The sequence below is a fragment of the Chironomus tepperi genome, unplaced genomic scaffold (assembly GCF_022539635.2).
Source record: "Chironomus tepperi strain 1889 unplaced genomic scaffold, CSIRO-AGI_Ctep_v1 contig_176, whole genome shotgun sequence".
Taxonomy (NCBI): domain Eukaryota; kingdom Metazoa; phylum Arthropoda; class Insecta; order Diptera; family Chironomidae; genus Chironomus; species Chironomus tepperi.
In genome coordinates, this window is record NW_027226298.1 from 286,658 (window position 1) to 303,648 (window position 16,991).

Here is a 16,991-nt window from a genome sequence, read left to right on the forward strand (position 1 = left end):
TTAGTGAAAGTTCATGATGATTCTTCTAAAAATAAGCTCTATGTAGGTGGTCGGATGGGATGAAAGCACTTGTGCCGTTTCATATTCTTTTTTGAGGTTAATCTCTTATCATTATTCAGCGAAAAGTTCTAAACATATACATGAATATTTATGTATTTATTTTGTATCATGGCAGCATAGCTAGAAAATGTAAAATAAGCCAAACCGCAAACATATCATGAATTATGTGCGAAGGAAAGACGAAGAAAAGGCACATCAGGATGCGTATTTATCAGCACATAAAGCCATGTCAATATAAATAAATCTCCAAGACATCTAATGAATATAATACGCATCTTTCTGCCATGTTAAAAGTGATTCTCGTGAAAATCGAGAGAAAAATGTTCCATAAAAAAGAGACGACAAAGAGCAAATAAAGCACAAACTCTTGCACACAATATGAATTCATTAAATCGTATATTTGTCTAAATGAATCTTATTTTTTCTCTCGTCGTGTAGTATTTGCTGTTTGACTTAAAGTAAAGGATTTCCTTCATTTGACGTTACCGAGCGCACTTCTTACTGTTTTAGGATTGCTTATTTGTCTAATAATTAAATTAAAGTAAGTTTTATCGATGTTTACTCTTTGAAAAATGGAAAAATACTGAAAATTTGATGACAAACAACAAAAAGGGTGTGCAACTATGAATATTTTATAAAATTTGAAAATTTTTCAACCGTTAAAACAGCGTGTAACATAAAATTGAATATAATAAAGACAAACCACACAGCCAACCTCAATTTTCCAACAAAACCAGCACTAAAATGATGCTCAAGAGACAAACAAACAAATGGCAAAGAAATTTCCCGTCTCTTCTTTCCACAAAAACTTCTCTTAAGTATATTTCACTTCCAAATCTTTGACAACATCACTGTGAAATAATGTTTTGTAACGATAACAGATTTGATTTTCATTTAATGTGTGTTTGTGTGCTCACAAAAATATAGAAATGATGATAATGATAATTTTATTACATTTTTCATACTGAACGTATGTCTCTGTTACAGTTTTCCTTTCTTGAGTTAGGCGGATGGTGATGATTTGACCAACCCTATAACACAATGACTTGTTGGGGCAAACGCAACACAAGTTTTACTTCTTATAATTTTCTTGCCATTTTCTGGCGTGTCATTCTTTTAGATTGAAATTTTTTTCTCTTCTTCTTTATCCTTATTCCTCTTTCCTTCTTCTTTTCCCTTTGTTTTACTTTCAATTTTCTATTTTCTTCAATATGAGAATTGAATGAGATTGCATGTACATAATGAAAAGGGTAAAAGTTGATTATTGAGTGTCTGAATAGACTTATTTAACCGAAGATGGTAAGTGTTATTAACATTATTATTAGTCGTACATGACAGTTGAAAAAAGTAAAACTTTCACCATTCATGATACAAATAAGCCTATTTAAGAAATGGAACAACTGTTTAATGATTTTCAAGAATGGAAATTGAAACAAAGGAACTTGATTGGCTTTTGATGTTGTTGTAGATTAGGGTAGAATTGACTCTTTTGTTGAAATGCAATCAATGAGATTTAATCAGATGATTTCAAACAGAAATAACAAAACAATAAGCTAACGTATTTTTCAGATTCAAATTATCTTCGTTAAATTTAACGAATATTGTTGGAATGTAGTCTCACACCCTTTGTATTTACATTTAGTTTAGAATAAAATTTCAGAATATTTCAAAGAATGTATTTAATTAAATTTACTGAATATTGTGGCTAGAATACTATTCATCTGTTGCTAATTAAATAAACGTCAAAAGTTCTAAGCTATTACTTAATTAGAAAATTTGAAGATGTCAATCAAACAATCCATAGCACTAAAATTTCATGTCAGTACACACACATAAATAAGATTAAAATGAATTAAAATATGGTAAAAACTTAATGGACACATGTTCAAGTAAGAGGATTATAATTGATGCTATCATGGCTTTAAATGTCGAGCACTAAAAGTTTATACAAATTACAAAACAATTTCCCATTTAATGCTATGCAAAAAAGTATCACATATGATAGCAATAATGGGATGCTTGACCACATGATACTGTTTATAATGCTTATGGCTATTTTCGTTATCTTCTCTTAACATACGAATATGTACACATCTATTACATATTATGCTTAAAGCACAAGCATCATCTTTATTCATTTTCATGATTTATGTGGATAAAAACTTATTTTTTGCGACTTGTTGACTGCTTGTGGATAGACAAAAAACTAAAACAGAATGTCATAAAGTCGAACAATCCAGAAGACAACAAGTGAACGTCATCTTGTTTTACGGTATATGAACTTTATGGCAATGATTATCATCAATCTGCTATGTTGATTTATGATAGTTGATTCTTCATCATTTTGTGGAATTGATAATTTCTACTTTTTTAATTAAAAATTAATCATAATTCATTCGTAACATCAGAAAATCATTAACAGCCATGTGTACTACAGTTCCATTGACTTATTCATTAAGCCTGTGTCAAAGCTTATGAATACAAATCAAAGAACGAAGAGAAATAAAGTTTGCTCTCATTCCAACTCTATTACGTCCTTTTGATTATAGCTCAATTTCGCAACATAAGCATAAACATTATTCGACTATGTTGATTTTACTTATGACATATATAACATTATTATCCATTAATTTCTTATGCGTACAGAAACAGATATTAAGACATAGATGTAGATATATATGAATGAACATTAAATCCAGTTCTTTTGCTCTCAGCAATTCTTAGCTCTTTACAAATGAATGAGTTTTCGAGAAAGAAGGATTTTATTCAGGCTTTAATGGATGTGACGCATTTGTGGATAGTCTTTAGATATTTAAGATAGATTTTTAAAGATATAGAAAGGATAGTGACGCATCTTTAAAGGATTGAAATTTTCAAAGCTTTCTTTGTTTACAAATATTTTCAAAATAATGCAAACTGGTTATTTGTACAATTTCTTATCAAAACAGACTCCATATTGGATATCATATCGATCTTACTGTAATAAATGAGCAGATATAAAGTAATTACTGAAAACAAGACTCCTAAAACTGACAGAAATGACCAAATTAATCATTTTTAGAATCTTGATCCTTTTTGGTTTAAAGGGGTATGAAACTACAGTAAGAGTTCTCAAATTAAATAAGCATCAACCCAGCCAATCATTCAAACCCAAGATAAAACTCATTTCCACATAAAAAGAAGACGCAAGAGTGCTCAAAAGAGATTTTCCAAGAAAAAATCCTAAAAGAAAAAGTCCATTGGACAAAAAACAAAAATCCATTGAATTGCAAATAGCTAAAAATAAGCAAAAATCTTTTAAATAAAAGAAAACTCCTTACAAAGACTTAATTTAGCATTACTTAAAGAATTACAAAAGCGTTAAGACTGACTCAAGGTCAACAAACAATAAAAATGATGTCTAAGCATCTCCGGATTCATAACTAAAAATCCTTAAAAAAGACTTGATTCCTTTGTCATGACTTAATTCCCTTCCTTATAAGCATCGAGAGGAAAGAAATATAAAGACAATAATCTCGGCTCATTATGACAATAAGCTGTAGCATGAAATTAGTTTTTTTTTTCTTGTATATTTATGCCATCATGCTAGGATATTAAATGAGATTGAATTAACGTCAATGGGGAAAAATTACAGAGAGCTAATTTGCTTCATCTATCCACCCACCCAATAATAGTATAATATACAGCACAAGAAAAAAACCCGACAATTTCTTAATGAGCTGTGAAGTTTTCTTCTAAGGAAAAAAACATATTTTTTCATCATAACTAAAGAAAGGAAGGAGAATTGGGAAACAGTAAGTAAGTTACAGTGAAGAATATCTTTTGATAGTGACATTTAATTAAAAATTACAGTGTGATGTATGTTTTTGTACAGAGTAGATGGATTACTTTATAGCATTCGTTCTCTTTCGAATTTTAAGAATCTGAACTGAGGAAGCTAATGCTTGTCTGTCTGTTAAACTGTAGAATAAGAGATTTAATGTTCAAAAGTTCATTTGGAGATTGAAAACTTGAAATTAATGAATTTTTTGTTGTAACGTACATTTGAGATTTGAATAATACTTATTGCACATAGTTGGAAACCCCTTTTCATACAAATGTTCAGTTTTTGATTAAGCTGCGAAGAATAAACATCAAATACTATTTAATTGCGCTTGAATGAGCCAAAGCTTGATCTTAATTCATCTTTATATCCAATAACGTAAGTGAAGATTCAAATAAATTCATTTTAAATCAATTTATTGCTTCAAAATTCAAATTTGATGAACTTTTCCATTAAAAATTTAATAAAAATCCAAGTCGACTATGATTTTAAATCTTTTAAAAACTTCACAAAAATCCAATAAGAGTTAACAAACTTCACATCCATTGAAGAGAGTCTGGATGAGAATTAAATAATTTGCTATATAGTTTAACGTTCCAACTGTATGGATGTCACAAAAATAAACCTCACATGGATGTATGATGTATTCAGTAAAGTATTTAAGTCTCTTTATTTGTGTTGTTAGTGTACAAACATATTCAGCTATGGATAAAAGTAACATTTATGTTTCCAATTTTCTCTCTTATTTTTTTAATGCTTTCTTTTACATTCCTGTTTCTTTTTATTCCTACATCTCGGTACTAGTGTATTTACGTCTTTTACACACAGCTCATGTTGCATTTAATGTAATTTATTTTTAATGCTCGATATTATCAAAGAATTTAATTAAGGAAAACAGGCAGTTTAAAACAAAATTTCAGAGATAATCCATACTGTTGCTGTTGCTACTGTTGCTGCCGTTGTTATTGTTAAGGATCAATGTATTCTCTTTTCTAATCGCCTTTAATAGATTTTTCAATTTTTTACGCTGCTGGAAACTTTTAAGCAACAAAAAAATTTTCGCTAATGAGCTTTGAGAAACTTTTTCTTCAATTTTCTTTTGTTTCTGTTCCTTTCAATCTCCTTTTCGTCTGTATTATGCAAAAATGCTTTCAGAATAAACAGATATTTTTAGAGCAAAAAAAGTTCATTTCATTGGTTTAAAGCGAGAAAAGAAAAAGATTTTTAAAGGATCAATTTTTTATTGGAAGATTTAAAGTGTACTTTACAAATGACGTCGCATACTTAGAAGGAAAGGGAAGTGGAGTGAAGCTTTCTTATTTGTAACGTTATTGTCTGGATGGAGATAATTTATGGAAATTCGAAATCATATCCTTGTAGACAGGTTCTTATTGTACTAACTTCCAGGTGGAATAGGGTGCGTTTATTCGAGTTACAAATTGAAGATTTCGTGACAAGATACCCAAATGTTAAGCTTATAAATCAAATAATCCCAATCTGTTTCATTCGATGTTGTCTCTAACAGAGAAATAGACCGCTTTTAGATACCGTAGTGGTCTTTTTTGCCATAAAATATGGTTTTTGTCTGTAAGGGTGTATGACTAGTTGTCATGGTATCAAGAAGTCTCATTAAAGCACTGATTCTAGATGTATAAAATTACTTCTGAACATCAGAACAATCAATTCATATTTCTCACAAGGCTTTGACCTCAAAAACCTTGTCATTCAATCTTTAACTAAATAATCAGATCTTTTCAATAAAATACAACATATAGACTCTACATTTAATATTTTAGGCTTCATCTGATATGATAGTGTCTTATTAACAATATTGAGCAAATAAAATGTGATAATTTATCTTGACTTCCCCACAGAACTCATTTTGATTCATTAAATATTGGAATATGTAATCAAACTCTTCAGATCTCGGGGTTGTTTACTCATTATGTTCAAAATCTGGAGAGGGGTAGAAGGGTAGAAGGGCATGGAGAGAAGTATCAAGTCCAAAAAGAGGAGGGGTTGACTTTCTCTGGATATGCACTTGTCTAGTACTAATAAGGACAGAGAAATGTATGAAATTTCAAATCATACTTAGACATTATATGACAGTAAGAAGTGAGTCTGAATATAAATCACTGATGGATGACCCCGCGAAAATTTCATTTCAAATCAATTTCTTCAACGACTCTACACAGCACAAAAAAAAGTATGATACAAGAAAGAGCAAAATGAGAATTTAATTTTATCTCTCCCTAAATTTAAAACTGACACTTTCAGGATATGAAAACAATCAGCAACAAAAATGGAGAATGGCGGGTTTAACCCAAATTTCATGTTAAGTGGAACAAAAAACATCATTTGTAATATCTTTTTTTATTCAACTTCCATTCTCGAATGGGATATACGCACAAAAAAATATTGTTGTCTATCCGGAAGGCATGAAATTCATTTCTGCAATCAATCAAATTGTAATGCTACTGCGTAAAAAAAACTGAAAGATCATTGGATCATTAAACTATTTTCAAGCCTTAAATTATCATTTTTATGAATATAATCATGAACTTTAAGTTCTAAAGCATTTAACATCCTGAAAGTCTCAACAAAACTTTTTTATTTTGTTGGTGAGAATCATGAATAATAAAAAAAGTTTAACGAGACATATAAAATTTTTGATGACATCACATTTTAATTTAATTATCACGATTAAATCTTATGGAGCATTTGAGCCACTTATCACGGCATCTACGGTATGTTCTTGGTTCTATTGTACTTTTTTATATTCAATTTTTTAAATTAGTAAACTTTTTTTGTTCCTTGTAAAAAAATTACATTGTGTGCCTTTAAAGGAGTGGTGGACAACCTGAGTGACGTGACACAACTTTTTGGATAAGCATTGATCAAAGTTGCATATGGAATACGGTTCATGGCATTTGCAATTATTTCTGAGGGTACACTAGAGAAACGCGGCACACAGGTTGCCGGAATATTTGGGAAATACCATGAACAGTGTGCGGTTTTAGTCGATGCTTTCCACCAAAGAGTGCCGCAACACACAGTTTGCCCACCACTGCTCTTGTGTGTTCTATTTCATTGAACCGTATGCCATGTACAGTTTCGATCCAGGATTACCACCAAGATGTGCCCTGACACAAAAAAGGTTGCCCACCACTGCTTAAAACTTAAAGCATTGCATTTATTACAAAACTTTTCAATTTAAACTACAAAGAATATTTTTTTTTCTTGCCCCTGCAAAATGAGAAACTTAAGCCTTTAAAAAAAACTTTTTTATATCCGCCCTCATTTTTTTCAATCTATTTTTTTTAGATTGTTGTTAAGACGAAGAAGAGAAGATAATAAAAAAATTCTTAAGATATTCAAATTCCTTAAATGAAACTTCAATATATATTCAATGTAGATGTGCTATTATGAGAATCTCGCATATAGTGTAGAAAAATGCTTAGTAAGTAATATAAAATTTTTTTATTGAATTTTTTTAAAGTCTTTTTTTCCAACGTTTATGTTTGTTCAGGATGTAGTTCATAAACTGTGGGAACTTTTAGATATGAGCAATTCCATGAATCGATTTTTCTACAATTTTTTCTCCAAATCAAATTTTCTCTCTTTCTGAAGCATAACGCAGCACATTTTGGGTCTCAACACTTAGAATTAGATGAATTCTACCTATTTTGTTATTCACGTTATGTCTAAAGTGGTTAATTAAAGAAATATTTCGATTCTACGAGAAATTACTCTGTTGCCAATGAATGAGTCTCCAATATGTTTTCAATAATTTTCTTAATTTGACAATGATTTTAGCTCATATGAATAGCTAATATAATAGTTTTTGATTCATATTAAATGTTGTGCGAATATTGAGCTTTAAATATCTTTAATTAAGCCATAATCTCAATTCCACGGAAATTTTTTGATGGCAACAGAGTAATTGTAGAATTTTTAAGACGCTTTGTGGAGACAAATTTAAAATCATAAAGACCGTTAAATTTGTAAAATATTAAATTAATTAATTTTTTTCAACTTATTGTACGACCTGGTCGAAAAAAAATTCTACGTCAGTAACGGATAGTTTTTGCTAATTTACTCGAATATTTTCCATTATACTATATGATTTAATATTTTTATCCTATAGAACTCGCCGAGACACACAATTTGGTACCAATTTTACACATTTTCGATGCTTGGTTCCTTTGTTACAGCCATTTATATGACCGTTACTGACGAAGAATTTTAGGGATTTGATAATTTGAGCTTACGAAGCCATTAATAACTTTCTTTGTGTACCAGCTAATTTAAAAATTTTTGGACTCAATTGTGTATGAGCTTCTCGCTGACATTTCTGACTATTAAATTTATGAATTAAACTTGTTTAAGATAGTTAAATTAACATTTTTGTTTAAAAATTTAGTAACGGTTGGCCATAAATTTGAATTTTTTCAACGAAATTTAGTCAGCAAAATTAATGTAAACAAACAAAGATTCATTGAAAACTAATTAATGAAATAGAATTAAACTAATATTCAGGCAGAAAATGATTAAATGAATTTAATTCTGTGCGATGATCGATTTTAATCAAAGGTAATGGAATAGATTTAGTGATTTTTTTTCAATCCAAATTTTTGATGCATTCACACAAATTCTTCTATAATATTTAAATTATGGAAAACCGTTATTGACATTTCCTCAAATTTTCGACCAGGCCGTGTATCTTTGAAAGCTTAAATGTTCATTAATATTGCGTTCTGAATAGAAATCTGACAATTATATGCTTTAGAGTTAGAGAATTCTTTTCTTAAAAATTTCAACAAGTAGAAGTAGAATTGCTACTCATTTTTTCAAGTGCAACGTTTTCATGGAATAGCTCATATTTGGATATGGAAAATGTTTTTGACTACTTTGGTAAACAGGAATTAAGTTCATTTAAGATACATTTTAGGTTAGTAAATGTCAGCAGTTTACTTCCTTAATAGTTTGATTTACAGTTGCAGTTTGGTGCTGTTAGTTGACTCTGTGGAGTAATTGGCAATGAGTTAGGAGTAGTAATTTGATGTTTGTCGGAAATAGTTGTCTGCAGAGTGACACAAATGAAAAATGTTCGACATTAGAGCTCTTAAGGCTTCGTCACGGATCTCTAAAGGCTCCGCTATGGTCAGCTCCCTGTAGCATCCATAAAACTGATAATATTAGTCGACTTTCATGTAGTGCCAATGAAAAAGCTTCCTCGAAGCTTTAAAAGCTCTTTGGTAGACTAAGTTCAACATTCGTATTCAAAGGACAATCCGGAAGTGTTAAAGAAGGAAAATCAAACTTGGTAGGAATCGAATGTAAGAACCTTCTGAAAGAATCTAACATTAAGAACAACCAAATTTGTTCTAACTCACTACACAATCCCATAAAGAGGCCTTATTACCCTTACTTGACAAAATCACATTCATACCTTAAAATCTCCTCAATTCTTAATCAAATCCCAGGTCAAGCTACCATTTGATTCTTCAAATACAAGAACTTACTTAATATTATTCAATTAAAATGCCGTCTGCAAACAAAAGGACTGAATTACTAATTGAGAACAGACAAATGTTTTTAATTCATAATGTTGCAACCTTTTTATGAAAGTCACTAAACCTACAGAGAGACACCAAATGTGTAGGCGTAATTGAATGATTTCCAAACCCTTTTTTCCATAACTCATGAATACAGTTGCGTATTATAAATTCATATCTTAATAGTAAATATGTATTTTAATAGTTAGTATCATATAAAGCAGTAAGTTAATCAGTCAGGCAATGAATTTTAATAAGCCAACGTTTCCTTTTCCTCATGAGAACACTTAGAACAGCGAAAAGATCTTGCCATGTGCTCAATAAGATTTTTTATAATAAATTATTCATTTCACATAAAATAATTAATCAGGAAGATGTGAAGGAGGTGATTTTTATGCAGCACCAATGTTTACACAAGAATTTATAAATTATCCGAAAAAAACAAGTGGATTGAACTTAGACTATATGAAAAGATAAATGATAAAAAAATCCTTCAACACAAGAAATACACAAAAAAAAGGTACACAATGAATGGCTTGAGCATGAGACAGAAAAAGGGACCCACCAACATTCTCTCTAATCTTCTTCATTGTGGCTTTCGTTCTGTTATTTTTTTATATATTCAAACATAGCATTCTTTTATGCTTTCAAATCATTATGTACGGCAGAGAAAGGAGGTAAGAAGCAAAAATAATTAAAAGAATGTACGTAGCAGCATCAACGGTGGTAGTAAAGTTATGTAAACAAAGGAGATTTTTTTTCGCTTTCAGCATTCACCTTTTGTTGTTTTACAATGTAGATATGTAGATATTATGAATAGACGACGAACTGGTGCTTTCTACGAAATGAACAGAATAAAAATGGGAGGAAAAAAATTAATTTCTGTCATCATCAACTAAAGCGTAAAAGAAGCAGCAACACAGTCTTTTTTGGGTTTCGTAACGTATTCCTTGCATGATTTGTGGCATATTCTATTAAATATTATCAGATTTTGGGGAATGAAGGATTAGTTTTGGGACCAAATACCTTTATAAGCTAAAGAGTCTCGAAGGACAGTGAAATATGGATACTGGGATAGAACTGGAAGGGGATATAAATGACTTTTTTTGTTTTGCCATTAAATAAACAAACTTTAAGCTTTCTGGAACTTATTTTAGGGCAATGAGGAAATCCTTTGTTATAAAAATTGATTTTTTGTGAAAAAATTTTGTCACCTCGGAACTTTGACCTTTAATTTTAGACTTGTTATTTGTTTATTAAATGTTTTTATGATTGTAAAGTATAAAGCAAGTGTGAGCAAAGCCACAAACCCCAATATTCTTTAGTAAGTTGCTTTAATTTTGTTAAATTTTCATAAACAAAAAAAGCGCGGGAAAATCTCTTAAATTTATTCATATTCAAATGTTTTATTATAGACTATACCCTTAAGTCTGAGACTTGACACAGAGGATTTCGTACATTCCACATGCAAGCAAGTTTATAAATGGATAGCTCCACGACCACCCACGAATATGACAAAACTTTCCCAAGGAACAATATTTTTTCACCCACAAAAAAAAAGGATAAAGAATGGAAAGCATTAACAATGGAACTGAGAGAGATGGTTTCAATTGATATGGCAATAAAATGTTTTCCATGTATTTTATGTAACGTCGTGTGGGCGAATATTTCAATAAAAAAATTTTTTTATATGTTAGCAAACATGAAATTTGATACCTGGAGTGTGTAGAGAATTATAGCATGAAATTTAACGTTTTCAGGTGAATCATCAGTTTAGGGAAAAGGATTTTTTTTATATTTTCCTTCAGATTTTTTTCGTTATCATTGTTATAGAGGAGAAGTAAGCATGACAAATCGTCTTTTCATCTTTGTAAAATCACTGTGGAGAAATCAGCATTCAGCAATTTTCTATTTCTAGACATTAAATTTGCTGAATGATATTCTTGATCAACAGTCAACTTACTGTCAATGAAGTAAGTATAAATCACAACTAGAATTTGTATTGAGTATTTAATGAAATTTAACGAATTTTTTATTTTTGAAAATTTAACGGTTTACTAAAATTCAAATTAGTGTGTTCAGTCACTAAATTTTTCTTCTTGAATGTAGCTTTTAGTTGTAAACATTGAATTTATTAACAAAAGTCGTCGAAATTTAAAGAAAACAGTGGTAAATCCAGCGGAATTGCTAAAGCATTGTGAGTGGATCGTAAGTATGTCACTTGTTAAACATCCAGCCACAATAAAATTGCAGATTCAACATCGAATTTAAATATTTTTATCAGATTCAACAAAATCTTTAATCTTCCTACCATGACCCCATTAATCAACCCATCCTCGCATTAAAATTCAGTACAAGCGAATACATCCTATTTACATGTAATCATCCATAGCACTCATACGCAATTAAATTGTGTGTCATTTGCGAAGAACATATAAATCTACGAGAGATTTTTTTCAAAAAGATAGAAAATAGCAGCGACTATGGTATATGCCATACGATAGCAGTGAATTTTAAAGAGAGGAACTTCCTTTTATTAAATTGTAAACAAAGAACTTCAAAAAAGGGAAAAACGAGAAATTAACTTTTATATTCCTAGTATCAACAAAGGAGATTATGTAACATTTAATTAAAATGTGCTTACAGCTGCTTTTGGGAAAGAGCCTTAAAAAGTCACAATTCTTTTTTTTCTGTGTCAAAAATGAGAACTTCAATGACTGAGCTTCTATTTGATATCGTTGAATCAATTTAATAGAAAATTGGCTTTTATTTTACGTCACAATTGACTTTTCATTACAGGCACAATATGGTTAAAACCCACCGAGAGAGTATCTTAATTATGTTGAACTTTGGGCATCAAATTCCATTAGGAAATGTCTGATTTTGTGTATGTTGAAGGTTAATGATTGCAGAAAAGTTTTGATTGTGGGAATTTTTGGCGCATTTTTATTTTAGAAACTCATTTTTAATTAGGAAATTTGATGCTTAGGATATATTTAGCGTCGGGCATGACTTAATCACTATGTATAGGTATGTCTAGGTAGATTTACATTGTCTAAATTAAAAAATTGGCTCAATTTTTGAGTTTTGATTAGAATTAAACAAAATTAAGGTTTAAGGGGTGTGAATCTGTGTTTATTAATTTTTTAAGGGTGTGAAACTACGCAATGTAGATAAAACTTGGTTCTACAATCAGGAAAATTGCAAAATATCTTTGTTATCTTAGAAATTCTCAATATTGTTGGATATCAGTCACAAAAAGCATTAAAACACACACAGAGCATTAAAACTCCTCAATAATTAGCTTCATTTTCCTCAAGTCATTCTTATAATTACTCCATAAGTCTCCACAATAAAGATATAAAACTTCTTCATCATCCAATAATTCCAGCCACATGAGAGACTAATCTTCATGATTCATTTAAATAAAAAACTCATTTTTCCAAGAAATTCACGAAAAAAAGAAGCAAAAATAATGACAAAATTATAAAAACGTAATTTCTACAATCAGAATTTGGCGCCCAAAAGTCCTGTTCAACATCTAGTTTCACAGAAAAATGGATTAACGGTTGACAATTCGGCATCACATAAATGCCAAACAGGGTACAACATCGTGAACATTTGTAGCAATTTTCAAACTTAAGATTCTGAGTACATCGCTTTTCAGAGGCGTATTCAGGAGGGAAATTGGGATTGGGAAGGATTCAGGGTTGTTAAACTACTCCCATCCTCCTCTTAGCTAAGGGTTTATCGTAGGAAATCCCCTCAAACCTGGTTACGGCCCTGCAATTGCCACAGAAGAAGACAACATAATACAATGTCAATGCCTGTTTCGATTTAATCCCTTTGTCGATTTTTTGCTCATTTTTAACAAAAAAGACAGTCTTCAAATTCGTAGAATTGAAATACGAATCAAATGAAATGAACACAATAGGCTTTAAATCAATAATTTGATGTGATTTGACAAAAAATATACCTGATTGTTACATGAACGATCTTACAATCAAGAAAGTCATCCTTTTATGTCTCGTCCATCAATTTAATCATAAAAAAAATCCCTAAGCAACCTCTTATGTACATCCCCACTGACCGGAAATGCAATCTCATTTTGCCAATATATTTATATATGAAATTAAATAGTAATTGCTGATCATCGATGCTTGAAGCTTAATCAAACAGTCAATGAAGATTAAATTTCATTCGCACAGCATGAAACAATGATATTGATGTGATATAAAAATCACTTGGCAAATCATTTTACGCTCCATAAAATTCAGATTAATGTCTAGCAGCTTCTCGTACATTTAAATTAAGCAGATACTTTGTGAAATAAACTATGGATTTTTTTACATTATGAGCTTTTTTCGAGTGGGTTGAGGTCAATATTTTAAAAAAGTTTTTGTGAATTATTCAGTAGCAATTGAGGTTTAAAATTCCTATGGTTGCTTTGTTTCCGAGCGACACAAATGAAGCTGGCTCCGACATGGAGCTTTTAAAGCTCTGCTTTGGAGCTTTTAGGGCTCCGCTTCAGAGCTTTTAAGGCTCCGCTTTGGAGCTTTCAAGTCTCCGCTTCAGAGCTTTTAAGGCTCCGCTTCAGAGCTTTTAAGGCTCCGCTTTGGAGCTTTTGAGGCTCCGCTTTGGAGCTTTTGAGGCTCCGCTTTAAAGCTTTTAAGGCTCAGCTTCAGAGCTTTTAAGGCTCAGCTTCAGAGCTTTTAAGGCTACTTTGAATCTATTTTGCTTATACCAAATGGAATCCATCTCCGGTTGGCAGCTATATTGACGCCATTTGACCTCCACATGAAGGCATTGTGTCGCTCGGGTTTAAAGTTAGTAACGAAAGTTCTAGCAAAGCTGAATCACTGTTCATGCAGAAATAGTCGGTTCAAATGTTATTAATTAAGAATAGCAAGCTTGTAAGCTCTGACTTCCACCTGAATAGTTCAAATAAGTTTGCAGTTACCAAGGAAGCCTGTTCGATGCATTAATGTTCACCTTAGTAACAACTAGTATTTTGTTTAAAGTCATAATATTCATCACTCATAGTTGCAATAGAAACAATGATCTCGTTGAGATGAACTCAAGCTGTAAATACTCACAGAGAAGCTTCCATTCAACTCAGTGAACAAGAATAAATTTTTTCAGACAATTTATATTTTGAGAAAAATATTTTCCTCGAATTTTTCATCTTTAATAGACATCCCGAGTGACTTTTTATTTTTGTCATAAACGCATGCACATTGGATATAACATTTTTTTATAATCTAGACATACCATGATATGATGATTACAAGAATAATAATTGTTACAATGAAATGTCTTGACAATGGATAGAATATAAATTAAAATGGAACACGTGCTGCTACATTTATGCTTTTTAAGGATAGCATATGGTGTAGTTGGATGTGCTTAATGTAAAGTAATTGAACTTTCGTGATGAATTTAAAAGTAATTAGTGGAAGTAGTTGGTATAATGTTCTCTAACTGTGCCTTGAATGTTCATAGTTTGGCAAGCCATAGTACAACATAACAAAAACCGTTAAAATTTGAATCTGAAAAATCCGTTGAGATTTGAATTTTAAAAATCCGTTAAGATTTGAACTTTAAAAATCAATTGATATTTGAATTCTAGAAAACCGTTGAGATTTGAATTCCAGAAAATCATTGGAATTTAAACTGAAAAAAGGCGTTAAGATTTGAATTTTAAAAAACCGTTGAGATTTGAATTTTAGAATTTCAGTAGCCTTTCGATTTCATCAAGATTCTCAGAATTCTCTTCATTATAATTTACTATTTAAATGCGAAAACACAGTTTTTGCTTCATCTTCTTCATTTTTTGTTGCTGAAATATTAAGCATGAAAAATAAGCAGCAATCAACCTACACAGATACGATATAGACGAGCTCATTAAATAATGAAGCATGAGATACGTACTCTTTAAGTTATTAAGGTTGCGATAGAAACAAATGAGTGCGATATTATACCAATTATTTATTATTAATGAAAATAGAGAAAGCTTTATGAATATATAGAATAATTTTTACAGCATTGGCACACAACGAGCATGTTTAAATGTGAAAATATTTTTCAATTAAAATCCAGTCAACCATAGAAAAAGGAACTTCCCCCTCTTTAATTACTCATCAATTCACCATCTCATTCATTATATGCTGTATAGAACAGCTCATATAGCACCGTCAATTACTTGCTTTTGATGACACAAAACAAAAATATTTCGCGTCTGTTTTTCTCGTTTCCATAAGATATTAATTTTTATTATTCTCATGCTTTTGTCTCAATTTGAAGCAACATGAATTGCTTTTTCATCTGCCTCTAATGAAATAAAATTCACGTAAAAAATGATTTCACATCAAGATAAAATATTATTTGAAAAATTATGTTCTTTTGGGAAATGCTATTCATCATCAAGCTTTCTCTTTCTTATTTTCTGTTGATGAGGGGTAAAACAAGCTTTTTCGCACTTATTGTTCAGTTTTTGAGTTATGCAAACAATATGAAGTGAAATTTTCGGTATTTTATTGTATTAATAAGGATTATGAAGGATTTTCAAGTTTAACGGTTAAAAATTATTTGAATTTAGTTTCATGAATTTTGAAATTTTAAAATCCGTTAGAATATTTATTATGGGCAATTTCTGAAATATCAGATTTTTTTGGTAATTATAGTTACCATTGATAAAGCTAACTTCATGGATAATAGGAAGCCATGAATCACATTTGATGATTTTAAAAGCTTGTCAAGGAATCGAACTCATAAGATTAAAGCTAAACTAGAGATTCAAAGAATCTGTGTCAATTTCCAGCACTGAGTTAAAGCAAGTCACTTCCTAAATCTCTAAATCTATCTAAATAGCTAATCTATGGTCCGCATCATTCATATTCTTCTAATCATGACGATGCGAAAAATTTTCTATCAATAAATGTGTGTCACTGAGCCAAAAAAAGACAGACACAAGTGAACAACCCCTACCAAATTCCTTTTTTTATAGCCAAACATTTCAAATAAAAGAAGAAATCGCGGCAATTTTTTTTTTATTTCTTCTATCAAAGTAGGACATCTAATCATGACCTAGATCTAATTTTTGTAGATATTTAAAGAAGGAAGCAATAACGATAAATGGCTCTGTGCTCATTTTAGAAGCGATAATTTGATATGGAAGAAGTTGAGAGGTGCGACATAAAAAATGTCATAATTTTCATCCTTCAAATTTCTCGGAAAGTCTTTTTCATTTTTATACGAAATAGAAAGAGAAATTTAAGATCATTTTTCTCTGTCCTTCAGGCATTCTAAATTGAAATTCGTAGAGACTTTTAATGCTCGTCATATTTCGTTATTTAAATTTAATTTTTCATATTATTCTTATGCTTATTTTCGTCATTCTCTTCTTATAAAATGTAACCGTAGAGATGGCAATAATGAAATAAAATTTACAAATTATTTAATTTTATTGCATAATCATTTGACGGTTGACCGCATCAACGAAAATTCAATTTAAAGGAATTGATGTTAATTGAAATAATATTACAAAATGT

The 16,991-nt window shown here is 30.5% G+C and overlaps 1 protein-coding gene across 5 annotated transcripts in view; it reads right to left on the reverse strand.

The window, feature by feature from the left end:
- The window catches only part of LOC139089270 (sphingosine kinase B-like), a 122,291-nt gene that overhangs the window by 15,014 nt on the left and 90,286 nt on the right, over positions 1–16,991 (reverse strand). The gene's annotated exons all lie outside the window — the stretch shown is intronic.